At 40.1% G+C, this 21,402-nt stretch overlaps 1 protein-coding gene across 11 annotated transcripts in view; it reads right to left on the bottom strand.

Annotated features, from left to right (window-relative positions):
• The window catches only part of LOC122675400 (LIM domain containing preferred translocation partner in lipoma), a 713,437-nt gene that overhangs the window by 383,652 nt on the left and 308,383 nt on the right, over positions 1-21,402 (bottom strand). The window lies entirely within an intron of this gene.

Raw genomic sequence — 21,402 nt, 5'->3', positions numbered from 1 at the left:
TTCAGGATTTGAAATAGCTCAACTGGAATTCCATCACTTCCACTAGCTTTGTTCCTAGTAATGTTTCCTAAGGTCCACTTGACTTCACATTCCAGGATGTCTGGCTCTAGGTGAGTGATCACACAATTGTGATTATCTGGGTCATGAAGATTTTTTCTTGTCAGGAATCCTCTGGCCCTTATTAATTCCTGAATATTCAGGAATTAAGAGGAGAGGCATGCCCTTCCTGAGGCTGAGGAATCCAGTCATGTCCTTTGTTAGTTTCTCATTATGGTGATAAGTACCCTCTTCTCTCCTTAATAGGGATCACTTTGTGTTTTGTAAGCCTGGAATTTTAATCTTTATCTTTGCTGAGAATAACTAACTTGTAAGACAGTATATATGCCCACACCATGTTGATTAAAACACCTTTGCTCCATCAGAGCTTTGGCCCCCCTGTCTTTCTTTCTCTTCCTCTCTTTCTCTTTATCTATTTCTGACTGATTCCCTGAAATGCGAAAGCTGGCTGTGTAACCCAGGGAATATTAGCCTCTTTCCTTCTTGCACTTTCTCATCGTCGACTCTGAACCACCAGGTTCCGGTCCAATAAAGGACCAACATTTTCTGAATAGTTCCTCTGCATATTCTTGCCATCTCTTTGTAATATCTTCTGCTTCTGTTAGGTCCATACCATTTTTATCCTTTATTGAGCCCATCTTTGCAAGAAATGTTCCCTTGGTATTTCTAATTTCCTTGAAGATATTGCTAGTCTTTCCCATTGTATTGTTTTCCTCTGTTTCTTTGCACTGATCACTGAGGAAGGCTTTCTTATCTCTCCTTGCTATTCTTTGGAACTCTGCATTCAAATGGGTATATCTTTCCTTTTCTCCTTTGCTTTTTGCTTCTGTTCTTTTCTCAGCTATTTGTAAGGCCTCCTCAGACAGCCATTTTGCTTTTTTGCATTTCTTTTTCGTGGAGATGGTCTTGATCCCTGTCTCCTATACAATGTCATGAACCTCTGTCCATAGTTCATCAGGCACTCTATCAGATCTAGTCCTCACCTCCACTGTATAATTGTTAGAGATTTGATTTAGATCATACCTGAATGATCTAGTGGTTTTCCCTACTTTCTTTAATTTAAGTCTGAATGTGTCAAAAAGGAGTTCATGATCTGAGCCACAGTCAGCTCCCAGTCTTGTTTTTGCTGATTGTATAGAGCTTCTCCATCTCTGGCTGCAAGGAATATAATCAATCTGATTTCTATGTTGACTGTCTGGTGATGTCCATGTGTAGAGTCTTTTCCTGTATTGTTGGAAGAGGGTGTTTGCTATGACCAGTGCGTTCTCTTGGAAAAACTCTATTAGCCTTTTCCCTGCTTCATTTTGTAGTCAAGACCAAATCTGCCTGTTACTCCAGGTGTTTCTTGACTTCCTACTTTTGCATTCCAGTCCCCTGTACTGAAAAGGACAACTTTTTGGGGTGTTAGTTCTAAAAGGTCTTGTAGGTCTTCATAGAACTGTTCAACTTCAGCTTATTCAGTACTACAGGTCGGGGCACAGACTTGGATTCCTGTGATACTGAATGGCTTGCCTTGGAAATGAACAGAGATCATTCTGTCATTATTGAGATTGCATCCGAGTACTGAATTTCAGACTCTTCTGTTGACTGTGATGACTACTGCATTTCTTCAAAGGGATTCTTGCCCACAGTAGTAGGTATAATGGTCATCTGAGTTAAATTCACCCATTCCAGTCCATTTTAGTTCACTGATCCCTAAAATACAGACATTCACTCTTGCCATCTCCTGTTTGACCACTTCCAAGTTGCTTTAGTTCATGGAGCTAACATTCCAGGTTCCTGTGGAATATTGGTCTTTACAGCATGGGACCTTGCTTCTGTCACCAGTCACATCCACAACTGGGTGTTGTTTTTGCTTTGGCTCCATCTCTTCATTCTTTCTGGAGTTATTTCTCCACTGATCTCCAGTAGCATATTGGGCACCTACTGACCTGGGGAGTTCATCTTTCAGTGGCCTCTCTTTTTGCCTTTTCATACTGTTAATGGGGTTCTTAAGGCAAGAATACTGAAGTGGCTTGCCATTCCCTTCTCCAGTGGACCACATTTTGTCAATGTAATCCCACATAATCCCACATGCTATATAATAATATAAGCACCCTCAACACACTGGTTCTAGTAATGCTGAGTTGACACAGGCAGCATTCATCAGAAAATATGACCTATTTTATCTAATAGAAATGTCACATTATTGAATTTGACAGAAAATGTTGGGAAAGAAATGCTTTAGCTCATGGTTGTGCATTCTTCTTCCCATTGAGTAAGTTGAAGAAGTCATCTTTCCAAAAGTTCATCTGTCTTCTCGTATATACTCTCTTTCAGGAAGTCATCACTGGTAACCCAGCTTATATGATAACTGACTCTTCTCTGTCTAATTCTCTCCAATAGAAATGTTCATAGGGTAAGTCATTGTTGGTTCATGTGAATGTCTCTTCTCATACACGACTCTATGAGATCACTGTACTAAGTAGCAAGCAATCTAAGAAAGGCATGATCCCCAACCTCAAGAAGTTATAGTTCTTGTTATAGTTATAGACTTGTTATAGACTATAGTTATAGTCTACCAGAAAATACGACTTTCACATCTGGTTAATGATATCAACTATACCGTGTTCTCTCGTACTCTGTAAAACCACACGGAAAAGACAGAGATTTAAACAGCAACAACAAAGACCTTCCCTAAGAAGTTTATTATCCAATGACTGATAGAAATACTATCCAACTTTTCTAATATGCAAAACTAAGGTAAAAGTTGAGTCTCATTATTATGTAAGAAGAGTCATGTACCCTGCAGATTAAGGACAAGGGGGAAAAGGTGCCATAAAAAGCCATTTTTTGGTGCAAACACTTAGCATTTGAAACAGAGACAACCTCTTTACAATTTAAACAAGAATAATACAGTATGGCAATGAATAGACAGAAAGTAAGGTAACAACAGGGAACAAAGAGGTTTTCATGGTTCTAGTATACTTGAAGCAAAAAACATCAAGATAGAACCTTAGCACTAGGCTTGACACCTGCCTCAATTTTTTGTCTCTATTCCCTTTCATCTCATCTTCTTCAGTCCTAGCACACTCACTCAACATTGATAATGTCTGGTCAACCCACATCTCTTTAAAGGAAACACTGTTGACCTTAGCCGCTGTTGCCAAAGAGCCATGTTCTGGCCCATAAGACTCTACCTCCCAACATTATGACCCGTGGAAGCAAAGCTGGACAGCCTGTCCACAAGCAGGCTGGCGATCTAACCTTTGGCCTGTGACAAAAAGGTAAGTGAGGCAATAAACCTCCTTCTAACCAAGCAACATGTGACAAAACTGCCATGAGGATGAACTGTAGTTATGATAAACACAAAGAATCATGATGTCTGTCTGTGGCTAAGAACTGGAACATATAAGAAGCTTAGATGTAATTATCAGAGACAGGGGATGAATGGGCATGCAAATAATAAAAACATGAAGGATCAGAGGGAGAATGGAAGGGAAGAAGAAAAGGAGAGAGATATGGCCCTAAGCCTGAGCCTTCCAGTGCCAGATCTCATCCACCTGGATCCTAATGATGAACTCTTTATATGGAAATACTCCAGTGGCCTTGGTCCCACCATCAGCCTTACTGAAGCAGCCACCATGAGCTCATTCACAGGGATGACAGTAAGGGGTCACGTCTACTTGTGACATTAGCAGGCAGTCACTTTTCCTTTCTGAAACTCAATTTTTACTTACATAAAATGAAGGGTATGAATGTTCCAGGTCCTCTTTTATTTTTTTGTAAGCTCTCACACTACACGAGTCTAAAATGACATTTCACAGCTTGCGTGCCACTATCTTCACTGACTACTTGCAGTCAGACCCAAACTCACCAGAGTTAGGCCCACTCACAGTGGAAGTCAACTCAGATGTCAGAAAGGACAGGGACATGGTTAAAGTGTTCTGTGGTTGAGTACGGCCCCTTCATTCACTGCTCTCTTCAGATAAGAAGGCAAAACATACACACAGTCAAAAACAAGCAAGCAAATAAACAATAGCAACAACAACAACAACAAAACCTTATCACTGTATTATCTACTCATGGAATTATTTCTACTGAATTCTAATCTTTATAAAATAAAGGTAATATTGAGAATGTACTCTTTTACCAGTCCCTTAAAATTAAAATAAAGGTCAATATGTATGACAATAGCTATATAAGAACACAGAAAAATACTTACAGTACCTACCCATTGATAATAAGATTAACTATTTGACAGTAAAAGAGACATTTGGCAGGCCTTTTATAAGCAGCAGAACCCTGTGGCAAAAGTGAAATCACACACCAAACCCCATTATTTAAAACAGATTAAAAACAGAGCTGCTCTGGTTCAAGTACAAGCAGAGAAGTGCAGAGCTCCACCCACCGGGTTTTTCCCATTGCCTCCAGAGATATCTCCTGAAGCAGTTCTACAGAAGTTGGAAAATCACCACCGCAGATTTTCTGGGCAAGCTACGGAGGAAGAAGTGGGATCCTCGGAGGAGCCACCTTGCCAGTCAGTCCACACACATAGCTTAGTGAACACTATACCAAGCTGCCTTCTCGGTACTTTGTGTATAAACACACATGTGTGTGCATGTGTAAAAAGGAGATACATCCCCTTGAAACAACTATAAAGATATCATCATATAGTACCATGGAAACTTTCCCAGAAATGCTTTGCCTAATACAGTTAACACAAAATAATACAAGTAGGAGAAGTTTTAAAAGGTAGAGAAAAAACAAGTTTGATTCGCCATTGTGTGCGTGCTAAGTCACTGCTTCAGTCATGTCTGACTCTTTCAGACCTTATGGACTGTAGCCCACTAGGCTCCTCTGCCCATGGGATTCTCCAGGAAAGAATACAAGAATGCTTTACTGTTTCTTTCTCCAGGAGATCTTCCTGAATGAGGGATCAAACCTTCATCTCTTAAGTCTCTTTTATTGTCAGGAGAGTTCTTTACCACTAGTGCCACCTGGGATTTGCCATTAAGGAAGCAATATTTGAGGGTGGAAGGGAAAGAAGAACAATTATCACTTGAACTTGTGAAAAAAATGTGTGTGTACTCAGTAGCTCAATAGTATCCAACTCTTTGTGACCCCAGGGACTATAGCCCACCAGCTTCCTTTCTCCAAGGAATTCTTCCAGGCAAGATTAGTGGAGAGGGTTGCCATTCCTACTCCAATGAAACAAACAGACAGATGAAATATTTTTGGTCCCTGTTGCAGCATGCAGTAGATAAAAGATTATGCCAGATATTTACGCTACTAATTTTGTTTTAAAATCTCATGGAAGATACTTTTGCATTTGGATACAATGCAAACACATTGGAAAAATGAGTTAAGGCATGATAAATTCCAGAAATCACTTTCGCCCACTCCCCAACAATGCAACAGAAATAACCAGAAGTAAATGTCACACCCTCTTCCAACAACACAAGAGAAGACTCTACACATGGACATCGCCAGATGATCAACATCAAAATCAGATTGATTATATCCTTTGCAGCCAAAGATGGAGAAGCTCTATACAATCAGCAAACACAACACTGGGAGCTGCCTGTGGCTCAGATCATGAACTCCTTATTGCCACATTCAGACTTAAAGAAAGTAGGGAAAACCACTAAATCATTTAGGTATGACATAAATCAAATCCTTAATGATTATACAAGGGAAGTGAGAAATAGATTTAAGGGATGAGATCTGATAAACAGAGTGCCTGATGAACTATGGACGGAGGTTCATGACATTGTACAGGAGACAGGGATCAAGACCATCTCTAAGAAAAAGAAATGCAGAAAGGCAAAATGGCTATCTGAGGAGGCCTTACAAATAGCTGTGAAAAGAGCAAAAAGCAAAAGGAAAAAAGGAAAGATAGACCCATTTGAATGCAGAGTTGCAAAGAATAGCAAGGAGAGATAAGAGAGCCTTCCTCAGTGATCAGTGCAAAGAAATAGAGGAAAACAATAGAATGGGAAAGACTAGAAATCTCTTCAAGGAAATTAGAGATACCAAGGGAACATTTCTTGCAAAGATGGGCTCAATAAAGGACAGAAATGGTATGGACCTAACAGAAGCAGGAGATATTAAGAAGAGGTGGCAAGAATACACAGAAGAACTATTAAAAAAAGATCTTCATGACCCAGATAATCACGATGGTGTGATCACTCACCTAGAACCAGGCATCCTGGAATGTGAAGTCAAGTGGACCTTAGGAAGCATCACTACGAACAAAACTAGTAGAGGTGATGGAATTCCAGTTGAGCTATTTCAAATCCTAAAAGATGATGCTGTGAAAGTGCTGCACTCAATATACCAGCAAGTTTGGAAAACTCAGCAGTGGCCACAGGACTGGAAAAGGTCAGTTTTCGTTCCAATCCATAAGAAAGGCAATGCCAAAGAATGCTCAAGGTACCGCACAATGGCACTCATCTCACACGCTAGTAAAGTAATGCTCAAAATTCTCCAAGCCAGGCTTCAACAATATGTGAACCATGAACTTCCAGATGTTCAAGCTGGAGTTAGAAAAGGTAGACGAACCAGAGATCAAACAACATCTGCTGGATCATTGAAAAAGCAAGAGAGTTCCAGAAAAACATCTATCTCTGCGTTATTGACTGTGCCAAAGCCTTTGACTGTGTGGATCACAATAAACTGTGGAAAATTCTGAACGAGATGGCAATACCAGACCACCTGGCCTGACCCCTGAGAAACCTGTATGCAGGTCAGGAAGCAACAGTTAGAACTGGACATGGAACAACAGATTGGTTCCAAATAGGAAAAGGAGTATGTCATGGCTGTATATTGTCATTCTGCTTATTTAACTTATATTCAGGGTATATTGTGCAAAATGCCAGGCTGGATGAAGCACAAGCCAGAATCAAGAATTCCAGGAGAAATATCAATAAGCTCAGATACACAGATGACACCACCCTTATGGCAGAAACTGAAGAAGAACTAAAGAGCCTCTTGATGAAGTGAAAGAGGAGAGTGAAAAAGTTGGCTTAAAACTCAACATTCAGAAAACTAAGATCATGGCATCTGGTCCCATCACTTCATGGCAAATAGATGGCGAGACAGTGGAAACAGTGGCAGACTCTATTTTGGTGGGCTCCAAAATCACTGCAGATGATGACTGCAGCCATGAAATTAAAAGACGCTTGCTCCTTGGAAGGAAAGCTATGACCAACCTAGACAACATATTAAAAAGCAAAGACATTGCTTTGCCAACAAAGGCCCATTTAGTCAAGGCTATGGTTTTTCCAGTAGTCATGTATGGATGTAAAGAAAGCTGAGCACTGAAGAATTGATTAATTTGAACTGTGGTGTTGGAGAAGACTCTTGAGAGTCCCTTGGACTGCAAGGAAATCCAACCAGTCCATCCCAAAGGAAATAATTTCTGAATATTCATTGGAAGGGCTGATGTTGAAGGTGAAACTCCAATACTTTGGCCTCCTGATGTGAAGAACTGACTCATCTGAAAAGACCCTGATGCTGGGAAAGATTGAAGGTGGGAGGAGAAGGGGATGACAGAGGATGAGACGGTTGGATGGCATCACAGACTCAATGGACATAAGTTTGAGTAAGCTCCAGGAGTTGGTGATGGACAGGGAGGCCTGGCATGCTGCAGTCCATGGGGTTGCAAAGAGTCGGACACGACTGATTGGCTGAACTGAACTATCTGAATAGTTAGAAATGTGATATTAATTTTATATATTGGTTCATCATCCTCACGACTTTTATCCTTGAATTCTTTCAAGACTCCTCAAAATGTTGCCAAAATTTAAAACCAAGGAAAGTGTTCAGTTCCTGTTTCAAGCATTCCATGTCAAGTGGCCAAATATATCAAGCCAGGGGGCTTGTCATCGAAGCAGATAAGGGGGGTGAGAAATTCCTTTAAACTTTCCTGACTCTGATTCTATGTGCTAAACACCATAAGTCAGGTCTTACAGATAAAGGACGTTTGGGAAAGTGTGAATAGATTATAGATGATTAGCATAGAAAAAGTAACTCAGGCTCATGTAATATTAGAATTCAAAGGGGAATTTAAGCACTTATTCCAACATTTTCACGTAAAGACAATAAAATGCCCCCAAAGAAATTATTTAGATGTTGGGGATAGTACTTCAGTGAAAGGACTGAAATCAGTCTAAAACCTGAGTACCTTATAGTGTGAAACATCTTTTCTAAAGAAAATATTTTTATGCATTGTTTCAAGTGTTCCTCTTAGGAACCTATAAAACAGGCAGAAAGTTACTCTGGTCCCATCTTCCAGATGAGGAAACTTTTGGGATGAGAGGAGCACAGGCACTGTCCAAGGACTTCCAGTGTCACTGGTGGGACAGGATCACCAAAATTAAGCAAAGAGAAGAGTCCATCCTCCACCCCTTGAAAATGCAATATGGACACACAGATGCCAACCAGTGCTACAGAAATTCCTAGAAGAGAAACATCAGAATGGATGGAGACACTTCGATTCATAGACACTGGAGACAGGGAGAAACTCAGCTAAGACCTATTAGGATACCATAATCAAACCAAAAAGGAAACAGAGAACCAGAAAGCACAAGTGATTTGCTACTAGTCACACAACCAAGTGATAAGGATGGGGCAGGGAGATCTGAATCAGTGCTTCATTGTTCCCGTCCTCCCACTCAGAACTCACTGTCAAGTAAATGAAGACAGTATGGCAAGTTTCTCCTAAGAAGCTTTTAGGTGCCCTAATGTCCGAAGTTGGTTGAATATTGAGAAATCTTGACCCAGAAAAAGTGACACATTATCCACCCAGTGCAACCACAGAAATCCCTTTAGTGAATCAGGAGGTACACGTGTAGACCAGGAGAACAGAGAAACAGCAAACCAGACACTTTGTCTCGGTTCTGTCTTAATTCAGTAGGGTGACCCTTTCTAAGCTTGTGTTTTCTCAACAGCAAAATGATGGGTTTAGATATGATCTTCATGTTCTCTTTTTTGAGAAGTTCTGTTATTGTCACATATTCATATAAATACAACCTCCCTAACATTATAAGTCGTTGAAAGTTTTTCATTGTTGTCGGTTCTTTCCCTTAAAGCCACTTACTGGAACAAATTTACTCTGTTTCTATTTAGTGTAAGTGCACTTCAATAGCTGAAAATACAGAAGCTATAGTGCAGATACTAACAAGATACAATTTACAACACTCGTTTCAAAAATAGGGTTACTGATAACTTCAGAAAGGAAGTTGCATTCAGCTGCGCTGTTGGCACAGTCACTAGCTGACTAATGGAAATGGAAAAAGACAGGTGAGAACGACACCTTAGCAAGCAGGCAGAAGGGAAAAAGATGAAACACACATCACGTCTTATCTCAGAGGCTCAGAATGGAAAAGTTATGGGGGAAATTACCTAAAGTGGCAGGAATCGTGTTTTCTAACAATCAAAGATACATCAATACTCGAGTGATTATTCAGGATCTGTTCATCACTTTCTCTCAGTCAAACTCCCTGTTCCAAGAGGAACCAGCAGCATTGTTGGCCAGTTAGCCAGTCCACTGTACCCTGGCTGGGACGTAGTTACCACTGGGAACACGTGAAAAGCAAATCACAGCTCCCTCCACACTGCCATTATCAACAGAGTACTGCCTAAGTTCAGAAAAGCATTTTCATAAATATTATCTCATTCAATCCTCCCAGCAATCCTAAAGATGAGCAGATACTATTCCTATTTTATAAAAAATAAAAAAAGGATACTGAAGGTCAGAGAAAAACAGTTTTCCAAGTCACTCAGGCAGAGGAAAAAAAGAAAAGAATTAGGGACCCAAACATTTAGCCCCAGAGCTCTAACTCTTGCACTTTCCATGACAGCAGGCTGGAAATGTTAAAGGGGAAAGGCCATCCCTTCAAACATGAAACGGAGATTCTAGGGGCCTATTAGGTTACCATGAATAAGGTCACAGCTGCAGCTACAGGGGAAAACCAAGCTCCAGTCCTCTCTCTCGCTTTCTCTCTCCCCATTTAGCACAGTTTTCATGCAGTTTTCAATAAATATTTATCAAGCAGTCAATACACACTGATATGAATGATAGGACTAAAAAACAAAAAAGGAAAATCATTGGTTCTCTGCCTTCCAAATGCTTATAGATGCATTAACGAGTTAGTATGTCCACAAATCACCATATTATAGAGCAAACTACAGGCAGGTAAGTATTAAACTATGTGAAACACAAGATGCCAGAGCAAACAACAGAAATCAGAGAGTGCGGTGAGAATTGAGCAGGTCTTAGATGCAGAAAAATTATCTAAGATATTTACCATGTGAGTATAAAGATATATAGAAGGAACACTGCAAAGCAATGCGTACCAGCACTTGGCAAATACAAGTGTTCTTTAAGGTAAAAATAGAGGAGGGTCAGACTTAGAGGGTCAGCCGTGGTCAGATTATGCAGGTGTGCAAACCAAGGCATAGAAGAAGCTTGGCTGGTATCCAGGGTACAGCTATACAAAGAATAAACACAGTCCTCATGACGGAAGGAGAGAGTGGGCAGAGTAATTGTATCTTGGGACTTGGTGCTGCTGTGGGAACAAACACATGGTGTGAATCACATATATTTTAGGCTGTGCACAGACCATTTACATTAATGCTGGTCCCAAGGAGAATTCTTATTTTCATGAAAAGGTTGCCATTGATAAAAAGTGAGTATGGGGCCACAGAGGAGAGTTGAATTCACTTTAATCAGGAATGAATGTGAGTCCATCAGACAACAAACATTTCTGTCTTCTACCTCGAGAATACAAATTAACAAGTGCTATGAAAAGACAGTTATTACCCCCAGATAGAAGCTAAAAAAGTCAAAGGAGGCAAAGATGATTCTATCTGAAGCCTTGCAGTTGTCATCTCCACTGACAGTCTTCCTCCATGCTACGACTCAGCCCATATCTCTTTTCAGGCTTTCCTGAGAAATGTTTCCTTTTCATAGAATATTCAGAGTCAAACAATCATCAAATGGCTACTATTTGCTTAGCAATGGTTCAATACTTAGCATATGTTAAAGAACCATGACAAACAACAGAGAAATAATGAAAAACTGAATTTATCATTTCTACCATTCCTAGCCTCTTGCCTGTTGCACTATGAACTTTTTTCTTTCTGATACATTCAATTTAAAACACTTGCCAAGGATCTGACCCCAACTGTGGTTCACAGTGGAATCCAGGCACTAACCTGGATTTCAATCAAATGGGTTTAAAGTACTGAGATAGCTCACCAACTCACATCCCCTCTTGCTTTTTAGTTCCCACCTGTGAAAGAGAAGAAGACTATGAATCCCAAAGGCATATTTTGAATACCAGGGGGACTAAGGTCTCGGGAGCTATGTGTCCTATAGGTTGCGAGGGGTACAGTGGGTCTTCCATCAGGGTGGCTCATAGCATCTTTGGAAATAAGTGGATTATGGGATTTTACTAAGCAAGTGGTAGGAGACTCTACAGATACTAAATCACAAGTCATGATCTCAGAAGGAGGCTAGATTTTGGTGGCAAAAGACAGAAACTACAAGAAGAAAAAGGCTGAGGTTCTGAAGGGACACTGAACTTCCTCTGAGGAGAGAAGCATCTCAGACCCCCATTACAAAGTAAAACTTTTAGGGCCCCTCGCAGATTTACCAAATCTGAACCTCTGGGAGCAGGGCCTCTTGATCTGCATTTAACAAAGAACTTTGCAATCCCTACCCATAAGTTGGAAATCTGTTGGCCTAGAATCTGGTCATCAGGTGCAAATGCAAGTGTTAACAATAACTAGAATGATTTAATTAAAATCCCACAACTTGGAACACACTGATGGAGAACTCTTTACTAATACATTCTAACTCAATTCCCAGGCACAGGTAAACTTCTTTTTCCTTCAATAGCTCCTATTCTCACCAACAGTGCCAACAGAGCAAATACAACCCACTTTACTTGTCCTCCTCTGTGGAAATGGCATTTGCATTGAACACCTCAAAGGGGTTCTGTGAGCTTCCATTTACTGGTGTTTATAAAAGTCTTCTGAGTCTCCTGATAAATCAATTAACAATTCAGTACAGTTCAGTTCAGTCATTCAGTCAAGTCCAACTCTTTCTGACCCCATGGGCTGCAGCACGCCAGGCCTCCCTGTCTATCACAAACTCCAGGGGTTTACTCAAACTCATGTCCATTGAGTCAGTAATGCCATCCAACCATCTCATCCTCTATCGTCCTCTTCTCCTCCCACCATCAATCTTTCCCAGCATCAGGGTCTTTTCAAATGAGTCAGTTCTTCGAATCAGGTGGCCAAAGTATTGGAGTTTCAGCTTCAGCATCAGTCCTTCTAACAAACACTCAGGATGGATTTCCTTTAGGATGGACTGGATGGATCTCATTGCTGTCCAAGGGACTCTCAAGAGTCTTCTCCAACACCACAGCTCAAAAGCATCAATTCTTCAGCACTCAACTTTCTTTAAAGTCCACCTCTCACATCCATACATGACTACTGGAAAAACCATAGCCTTGACTAAATGGGCCTTTGTTGGCAAAGCAATGTCTCTCCTTTTTAATATGCTGTCTAGGTTGGTCATAACTTTTCTTCCAAGGAGCAAGTGTCTTTTAATTTTATGGCTGCAATGACCATCTGCAGTGATTTTGGAGCCCCAGAAAATAAAGTCTGCCACTGTTTCCACGGTTTCCCCATCTATTTGCCATGAAGTGATGGGACCGGATGCCATGATCTTAGTTTTCTGAATGTTGAGCTTTAAAGCAACTTTTTCATTCTCCTCTTTCACTATCATCAGAAGGCTTTTTAGATCTTCTTTGCTTTCTGCCATAAGGGTAGTGTCATCTGCATATCTGAGGTTATTGATATTTCTCCTGGCAATCTTGATTCCAGCTTGTGTTTCATCCAGTTTAGCATTTCTCATGATATACCCTGAATATAAGTTAAATAAGCAAGGTGACATTATACAGCCTTGACATACTTCTTTTCCAATTTGGAACCAATCTGTTGTTCCATGTCCAGTTCTAACTGTTGCTTCTTGACCTACATTTCTCAGGAGGCAGGTAAGGTGGTCTAGTATTCCCATCTCTTGAAGAATTTTCCACAATTTGCTGTGATCACACAGTCAAAGGCTTTGGCACAGTCAATAAAGCAGAAGTAGACATTTTTCTGGAACTCTCTTGCTCTTTTTGATGATCCAACAGATGTTAGCAATGTGATCTCTGGTTCCTCTGCCTTTTCTAAATCCAGCTTGAACATCTCAAAGTTAACAGTTCACATATTGTTGAAGCCAGGCCTAGAGAATTTTGAGCATTACTTCGCAGTGTGTGAGATGAGTGCAGTTGTGCGGTAGTTTGAGCATTCTTTGGCATTGCCTTTCTTAGGGATTGGAATGAAAACTGACCTTTTCCAGTCCTGTGGCCACTGCTGGGATTTCCAAACTTGCTGGTATATTGAGTGCAGCACTTTCACAACATCATCTTTTAGGATTTGAAATAGCCATCTGGAATTCCATCACCTTCACTAGTTTTGTTCATAGTGATGCTTCCTAAGGCCCATTTGACTTTGCATTCCAGGATGCCTGGTTCTAGGTGAGTGATCACACCATCGTAATTATCTGGGAATTCTTCTGTGTATTCTTGCCACCTCTTCTTAATATCTTCTGTTTCTCTTAGGTCCATCCATACCATTTCTGTCCTTTATCTTTGCATAAAAAGTTCCCTTGGTATCTCTAAAAGTCTAGAGGTGATCTCTAGTCTTTCCCATGCTATTGTTTTCCTCTATTTCTTTGCATGGATCACTGAGGAAGGCATTGTCTCTTTGCTATTCTTTGGAATTCTGCATTCAAATCAACTACCAGTTGGCATTATTCATACGACCCTGTTGGAGCTTAATACATATTTGACTAAAAAACAATGACAATACTGCAATATCCACAAATTAGCATTCATTATAGTGATGTATTATTCTTACCCCTACTGTCACAATTTTATCTGAGCAGAACTGTTTCTGTCTGGAGATTGTAGAGTCTCTCTTGTTAATGAGGGGTAGTATTTGCTCAGTGGTATCCACATTTCCTCTAGTAAAGTTCACATTACACTTGTCTCAGAGTTCTGATTTTTTAAAGGAATTTCCTATTTGGCAAACACTAGGATAGGAAGCAAATCTCTTTCCAGAAGAAAATCAGGATCCCGCAAACATCTTGGCCCCTTCTGTTTCCTCTCTTCTCAGATGGTCTGGACTCTGGCCCCTCTTCACCATGGTCACGACCATCACCCCAACTCAGGCTCTGGTCTGCTGTGTTGGACTCTTGCAGTCAGCCCCAAGCCATCCTACTATGACCACTTCTGATCAGTCAAGGCTTGCTATAGTATAGAAATTCATCTCATAGAGACCAGGTAATTTTATTCTCTTTCATAAAGTTCTTTATCATTCCCTAATGGTACCTAGCATTGCCTCAGATTAGGAAAATCCCCAAACTGCCACAAAAACAACTAAAAAGAGGTAATTCACTTACTAGAACTTGGTGAGTGGCTGTAAGGCACACAGAAGATGGAGAGAAACTCAGGCAGAAGGGACTGCTTAAACAAAGGGCTGTTAACACTAGGTGTCTCTTTATCTATGTAGTTCAGAGTTCAGCTATCTCCAGGGTAGAAGACCAAGACTCCACTGATGCAAGGGGTCTCCCTCCCCTCCCCCGTCTTCTCTGCCCTGGCTCTCAGGCACCCAGACATATTTTGCCTGCCTTGGTTTTGCTGACTCCACTCTCCTCCTCTGCATGAGCCTTTGACATGCATAGTTGAGGTTGAGGAATCTGTGCCTAGTGGGTTTGAGGTTTCATCAAGAGAAAAAGAAGGAACTAATGTGATTGCACTGAGGAACTATTTTCACTACAAAAAATTCCCATATTTTTTTTTCCCTTTTTGGAAATGGCACTAAGGAAACACAAGCCAGACTACCATCAACAGGGCTGTACCTTCCAAACAGTAGCAAGGACTAAAAATAGAAAATTTTGATTTGCTCAAGATGTATATAACTTCCTCTCCCATTTCCTTCCCCTACCACACTGAGCCAGTGCACAGAAACATACTTACTGGACCCTCTGAGTGTTTACAACATCAAAACGGTGACAAGACCATGTGTAATACATACTCCGTAGTGGTTTCCAGAAAATCTGTATTGCCAAGTAAAGGAATGATTCAATCAATCCACAAATATCAACCAAATGTTCCTCAATGAGATAAAGACAATGAGTGACATGGGGATACGAGCAGAGATCCAGACCTCAGACAGTTTCTAAAAGGGAAATAAACAAGAGGATAACAGATAGCTTTAAGATCTGTGGGTCCAGAAACCCCTATTTGGGATGGGGTTTGACGCCACCTCTCCTAACTGTGTCACCTTGGGCATCGATCTAAGAAATCTGGGTGCCCCTTTCCTCATCATAGGGAAAATTATGGATTTTGATCTTTTCAAAGATGAGGCTCTACAAATTATGATGTTAAGTGATTTCTACAGATCTCTCCCATGTCATAATTTGATTCTGGCTCTATGATATAGAGTTTGGAGGCACATGATATATCAGTCTACAAACAGGCCATATATTCAGTGGCAGGAAAATGAAACATAATTAACTGATTTATCCATTAAATGATTCATTGTAGCCTTTACTGTGAACCACATAATACTAGAGACTCTATATTCTTTATCCTGGTCAGTCCTCAAAATATCTGTGATCATTCCCATTTTGCATGTGAAGGTAACTGATAGCACAACTGATAAGCAATAGAACAGAGCTTCCTGGCATTAAACCCTAGGTTAACATTACTACACTACACCACCCAGTCAATAGAGTCATGATGCAAAGAAGGGACAGACTGAGATGAGCTGGCAGTATCAGAAGGTATGAATTGGGCTTTTATTTATTTATTTATTTATTTTTTGATTGGTTGGAGGCTAATTACTTCACAACATTTCAGTGGGTTTTGTCATACATTGATATGAATCAGCCATAGATTTACACGTATTCCCCATCCTGATCCCCCCTCCCACCTCCCTCTCCACCCGATTCCTCTGGGCCTGAACTGGGCTTTTAAAAAATAGGGAGAATGCCTGATCAGCTGGAGATGAGGTTGCTTCAGGTCGCAAGAAAGACACAAGGAAAATTAGCATGGGGAACTGACACTAAGACCACCAGCCTAATAAGAGCAAAGACAGAAAGTGCACAGAGATAAGGTGTACTTTAAAGGATAAAGTCGGTCTTGGAGTATCCTAAAGGAGATCAGTCCTGAATGTTCATTGGAAGGACTGATGTTGAAGCTGAAACTCTAATACTTTGGCCACCTGATGCGAAGAGCTGACTCATTTGAAAAGACCCTGATGCCGGGAAAGATTGAAGGTGGGAGGAGAAGGGGACGACAGAGGATGAGATGGTTGGATGGCATCACTGATTCAATAGACATGAGTTTGGGTAAACTCTGGGAGTTGGTGATGGACAGGGAGGCCTGGCGTACTGCAGTCCATGGGGTAGCGAAGAGTTGGACATGACTGAGCGACTGAACTGAACTGGAGTACTCCAAAAGTCAACCAAGAGAGGAAATTTCATGGGGCATTAAAAAAAAAAAAGCTATAAGAGGAAAATAACATTTTTCAAAGACCAACTGGTTAGGGAAATGTAGCTAGAAGGGAAAAGAAACACAAAGCAGTAAGTCCATTGTGATATGGAGAAGGGATGAGCTAGGACAAGGAAAACAAAGAGACTAGAGGAAATCTGAGAGACATTTGAACCATACATATACATATATATACATATATATGTGTGTGTATGTATATATATATATGTATATATATATATATCAGCTATTGGTGACAAATATATTTAAAAAGCAAGACATTTCAACAGTGACCACAAAGTTTAGAGTTTGTTAAACAAAATATGATGGTACTTGCAACAAAATGGAGGAGGTTTTGGGGGAAGACATGAGTGGAATTTTTGGACCCATTGAATGTGAAAGTGTTCCCTTTGGAAAGATTTTCTATGGATAAATGGCACAACAGTTGTCAAAGAAAGACATAGTGCCAAAAGTCATAACCAGTCCGAGTCCCTCAAAGTTGACTCTGTGGGAGATGTGACTGAAGACAAGTCAAAAGGGAGAACACTGAGTGGGCACCTAAACAATTTGGGACAGAGAGAAAGAAAAAGGGAGTTCTAAGAGAGAAAAGGAATAGTTGCAGATCTAGCAAAGGAACCAAGGAGATTCTTTCTAATAAAAACTGAAGGAGGAAGCAAGGAGGTTCAAATCTTCAAGATTGTTCCTTGCCTGGTAGTGGTAAAAGCACTTCTCAGAAAATTAATAATCATTAGGGAATTTGAAGAGGGGTGGGTAGTGGGTGGCAGATGAATATGAGAGGGTGTCAACTCATTTCAATAGAGTTGACATGACTTAAGTTCATGGTAGGACTGTAACTTAAATCTCAGATAGACACATGGCAGAGGTGAGGGGAGAGAGCCTCATTTGTTAAACCTGTAAGTGTGGAAACACTTCTCTGCAGGAGTTGCCATGTCCCTAAACTTTCTATTCCCACCGGGTAACAGAAAAGAAATAGTAAAGTGGCACTGTATGGCTTTCAATGAGCTAAAAGGAAATGAAAACAACCCAACAGGCACATTTCAATGTACATAATGACTTGATGTCAAATGATAATAAAAATTACAAAGTTCCCTGAATGTGTGTTCCCTGAGTGAAGAGTGAAATACTCTTCCAGTTGCTGTATCTTTTATGTAATTGCTTGATCATATCTCAATAGAATATCTGAGTTCAAGCCAGTCAGGTCCCCTATTCTGTTGTGACACAAACCTTCTCAGGTGCACATCTTGGTGCAGTGAATTATGGCTTAGATCCTTACATCTCCGTTCAGGGGACAGGGTGCCATTCTCTTTTCAATATATATCATACATCAAATGTATCATTGAAGGACATTCTGCTGGCCATTGCTCTAGATGTATAATTTCTAACAGAGTTAAAGCTCAAGGATGTTAAAATAATGTTAGGAAAAATAGATATTTTTAATTACTTCAAATGAGTTGTTTTCATCTGACTTTCAAAAAAAAAACAACAACAGAATATGAGAGACAGAGAATTATCATTACTAGTACTGTGAATGAAAAAAAATTGAAATTTGGCTTAGAGATGATCTGCCCCATACATATCCCAAATCATACATCATCTGGATCTGTCATCTACAGGTCAAAACAGTAGATAGGCTTAGGATAGGCACAGATTCTCTTAAGCACTACAGGGAATGAAACAACTATTGAGAAAGGAGGGGGTATTTGAGCTCTTGCTCCATTTCTTTAAAATATTTAAAATATATATTTTATTTTATTTTATTTTTGGCAGATGATGCTGCGGGTGGAGTCTTATAAACCAAATCCTTTACCTCCAGTAAAGTTGTTGTTATCATTAAGTCACTGAGTCATGTCCTATTCATTCAGACCCCGTGGACTGTAGCCCACCAGGTTCTTCTATCCATGGAATTTCCCACGTCAGAATACTGGAGTGGGTTGCCATTTCCTTCTCCAAGGGATCTTCCTGACCCACGGATCAAACCATGTCTCCTGAATTAGCAGGCAGATTCTTTACCATTGGACCACCTGGGAAGTCCTTAGATTTCTTGCAAAGTGAAACCTCTCTTGTTTCACCCTCACCACTCATTTTTCTAAAAAAACTACTACAGAAACATTACACCAGGTACCGCCAATTTTACTTTTTTCTATAGTAATACAAATTGACATCTTTCCTGAAGTTTATTGGCAAAATAAATATAAGAACAATCAAAAAATTTGGAAATGATTCCATTTTAAAGGTCTACAAGCAGCTTTCCTATATTTTAATGTCAAAGTATGATCTTCAATCAGTAAAGATACAGTTTTTAAAAAGATGAAGACAATACTGCAAGAGAAGATTCTACAAATGAACTCAAAAGAACACAGGCTAACAATTAAAGTTCTGAGAGGAACATGACAATTTGTGTTCTGTGTCCTTCACTGGAAAACAATATAAAGGAAGAGTAATAATAAAGCAGTGATGCCAAAAGAGAAAGAAATGGGCTGGCACAATTTAGAAGAATGTAGGGTCTCATCCCTGCCAAGACACTTAATACCTTGGACGCCTGAGATATTACTTAATTCTCTGAGCCTCAGTCCCTTCCCTAGCACAAGGCAGACAATCATCCCTACCCTTCCCCTTTGTAAGTTATTTAAAGGTTCAAGTTAGATAAATTATATGAAAGTCTTTCATTAAAAATAAAACTCAATGTCAATTTTTGAATTTATCAAATTTACAGAGTAGGAGCCTTGGACAGTTCAAACTCACAGAAGTCAAAGAAAAAATAATGATAATTATAACTTAACCCCTTAAGGATTCATGTAAGTATTGCATGCAATACCAAATTTTTAGTTTTAAATAGCTGACTTTTGAATCTCCAAATCAGCTATGCAAAGAAACTCTCCCTAAAACATCAGCACTTCAAAAACAAAATATGAATTAATGCCCTTGGTTTTTGGTTTTGGCATCCTCTCTTCCCACTTTTACCCCTTCTTTCAGATCAAGTTGTTGTGTGCTCATGTTGAGTGGATTATGTAAATTACAAAGGAACTAAAGGATTTGTGAGCCCAATAGGGCTTCCTTACCAAATCCATGGATAAGAAGTACATGGTACAATTGGTGAGGGGATTGTAAGGCAATATGCTAGGATGGAAGATGTACTTATTTCCACTAAAGAATTACAGTGAAAGCTATCTTGGTGGCCCCTGGCCAATGGCCATGAACACATACTGTTGGTGACTTTGGCTGCTTTTTTGAGAATTTAAAATGATCTGCCTTCTCTCATTTGCTGGGAACTGATACTAAGCCAAGAGGCTTAAGAGTTCCCAAAATGCATTTTGTTTTTGTTTTTATCCATTTAAAAATAAATCATTGCTTCCATGACACTTGTCATGAAATCTAAACAAGCTGCCTCAATTCTCTAAGCCTTAATGTTTTTGTATTTGTTAAATGATAAGTGTGCTATTCTTACTTGTGAAGATCAAATTCAATAATATAAAGTATTTTGCAGTTTGTAAACAACTACGAAGTTATAAAGAGCTAATATTTTCTCACTAAGGGGATGAATTTTAGAGTTACAAGAGATCTAAGGTTATTTAACACAATCACTCATTTTGAAGAAAGAGCTTGTGGGAGCATTTCGTAAAATGCCTTAAAATCTCCAAACACTTAAGAGCAAGTGATGGCATCACTAGTGAACCTTAGAGAGGTGTGGTACAAACCAAAGGACAGCAATAACTATGCCAGAACTCAGCACAGAGGCCACTTAGCCCAGAACAGTCTGACAGTAACAGCATCAATGGTAAATACTTACTAAGTCCTATGCTATGTCAGGCTCCTATGATATTCTCTATGTAACTTCACAACAAGCCAAAGAGATAAGCACAACAATAATTCCTATTTTACAGATAAGCAAACAATGGCAAGAAAAAAAAGGTTAAACAGCATGATGGTAGCCACATAGCTAGCGAGTGGGGAGTTAAGTCAGGTACTCTGGATCAGCACTCACAGTGTTCACCATCATACCATGTTTTCCCTGAAGCTTTACTTGGTCCAGATGATGCAGTCAGAGAGGGTTTTCCTGGCATCCTCAAGGGCAGCAGGGTGAGTTTGAGACAAATAGCAAAAGGTAGCAATATCTGATCTGACTTCAAACTGCCATGATAAAAAGGGTTGAGGGTGTGGGGGAACTTCTTGGGAAGGAAGTTTGGGGTACATGATGAAAGCCAGACAAAACAGCAGTGAAATCACTTAATGAGTTCATTCTTTCTAATAAAAGGTACTTTGCCACAACCCCTGACACTTCTGGTGACATAGTCATTGAAAGGCATGAATGGGGAAATAGGGAAGGGGGAAACTGAGAACTCTAGCAGAGACGCAGAAGGGCTGTCCACAGCCTGTTGCTGCCCATATTGGATATATATGTACAATACGTAAAACAGGGGCTTTGCCACCTGCCATGGACCTTTAACACTGATAAATAGCCTTGATGCTTGCTGTTCTCTCTTGGCATGTGTCTCTAAGGGAAACCCACTCCCTGCCTGCCTCCCCTAATTACACACACACAGTGACAACTTGCACACAAACCCTGTGGCTGCCCTGACGTTTAAAGGACTATATGCTTCTGGTCTAGATAAAGGATTAAGTTTGAGTGGAAGCTAGCTAGGTCTACCAGAACAGGAGATTCAGAGCCACTCCCAACCACATTTTCTCCCTAAATTCAGGTGCAAGTAGCATTTATAATTTGAGAATA

This window comes from Cervus elaphus, chromosome 19 (assembly GCF_910594005.1).
Source record: "Cervus elaphus chromosome 19, mCerEla1.1, whole genome shotgun sequence".
Taxonomy (NCBI): Eukaryota; Metazoa; Chordata; class Mammalia; order Artiodactyla; family Cervidae; genus Cervus; species Cervus elaphus.
Note: the sequence above shows the minus strand (reverse complement) of the source record. Positions and strands in the feature narration are given on the sequence as shown.